Source organism: Malus sylvestris, chromosome 13 (genome assembly GCF_916048215.2).
Source record: "Malus sylvestris chromosome 13, drMalSylv7.2, whole genome shotgun sequence".
Classification (NCBI taxonomy): Eukaryota; Viridiplantae; Streptophyta; class Magnoliopsida; order Rosales; family Rosaceae; genus Malus; species Malus sylvestris.
The window spans coordinates 11,015,647-11,017,300 of NC_062272.1; the positions used below are offsets into that span (position 1 = coordinate 11,015,647).

At 37.2% G+C, this 1,654-nt stretch overlaps 1 long non-coding RNA gene across 1 annotated transcript; it reads left to right on the forward strand.

The window, feature by feature from the left end:
* The first annotated feature begins 399 nt into the window (after window positions 1-399).
* LOC126595656 (uncharacterized) lies at window positions 400-1,180 on the forward strand. The gene is made up of 2 exons (XR_007613642.1): window positions 400-513; window positions 626-1,180. It is a non-coding gene; the product is annotated as an uncharacterized LOC126595656 (long non-coding RNA).
* Window positions 1,181-1,654: the final 474 nt, after the last annotated feature.

The window sequence follows — 1,654 nt, forward strand, 5'->3', positions numbered from 1 at the left end:
TATGAATCATTTATTTATTGTTATAATTAATTAGCGGACACAATCTCAATTTTGAACTTATTAAATAATTTTTTTAAATAATTTTTAATATAAACAGTTATAATCATAAACACATAATTCTATAAATCGAATAATAAGTGAATTTGGAAAGACCTCTTCAAAATAATTTATTCGGAGGGCAAGCACATTTTGGCTTATTGACCGACCGTTATTTACTTTCCCTTTTACCTTTTTTAAAGTGGGGGTCGGCGCTGGCGGACTTTGTGCCGACGTCACCCAGTCCATTTAGCGTTTACATTCTTTCTGGGCCTTGGACCTGTCGCTGTCAGGTCCATTAGGGCAGCCCACTGCCAGTCCTCTCTCTCTGCGCCCATTATAAAACCTCGCCACTACCCCTTCACTTTTATTCCACACAAATATTCCCCTTTTTTTCTCCAATCTTCTTTCTGTCGATGTGGGATTCTCAAAAGCTCTCTTCAAACATGAAAGCTAGACACAAATTTCCAATCCAAGGTATGAAAAAGCTAAAACATTTTGATATATTGTATATCTTGTGCTAATAAATAAAACGTCACGCATTAACCTTCGAGTTTTTATGGGATCTGTTGTACGTGTGTTTTCGCAGGCTTTCAAAAAAGCGAAGACCAACACGGGAGCTTCGATTTTGGGACGAGCTTTGTGGTGGTGTTAGAGGGAGGAGGTGCTTGATGTGGATTTGGTGCTATCCTAGCTGAGCTTTTTTTTTTTCCGTCTACATCCGTCATGACCATATCCTTTCATCTTCTACTACTTTCGCATCGATCCCTTCCCTTTTTCTTGACCTTGTAAGACCTTTTCTTGACCTTGTAAGATGTCATGCCAGGTCTGTTGTCTTTGTTTTGCATTTCGCCCCAAGTTTTGCATCGGAATTAACTGATATACAGCTTGGCCTTTGTTCCTCATCGTTACCGCCCAATTCATCTTCTCCTTCCTTGTCTATCCCTCCTGAGCTGTTCCACAATTACCTCAAACTACAAGCCCACCATAGCAAAATCTTCCATGAAAGCAAGGACTCTTTTGCTGGTGTTCCTCCAAGCAGGGTTGTAAAAAAAAGTAGAAATTCAGAAATATTAATGAGCAGTGACGTTCATATATGTTGTTTTTATTCAGTAGGAAATAAATAAAAATAAAATTCTATTTATTCTTTATTTTTGTTATAATTGCCTGCAGCTGTTACTTATTCTGTGAAGGCAGAAAATACAGAAATATGCTGTTGGCAGTCATCAGTTTCGTTGTTTTATATGTTGTTGGCTGAGAAAGTAGGAGAATAAATATTCTCTCAGATCTGTGTAAGACTTCCCACTCGTGACTGCTGTTTTTTTTTTTCCTATTTCCTTTTTCTCGAAAGACTTATTTGTAACCTGTACTGCCAGTAAAGTTCTTCATCCAAAAGCTGATGCCCCTTTATGTTAATTTTCCTTTTGTTTTTGTTGATTTTTTGGTTAATTTTATCCCTCGTAAATGTGCTGATCTGGGAGTCTGATGAGCTCAAAAATGGGGTGATTTCTCTTGTTTATATATTAGCTAGTTGTTATCAAATGAATTCATCTACTCACAAATGTCAAAGTCATGATCATAATAAACGGACAAGTTGGCAGCGTTTTCATCCAAATCT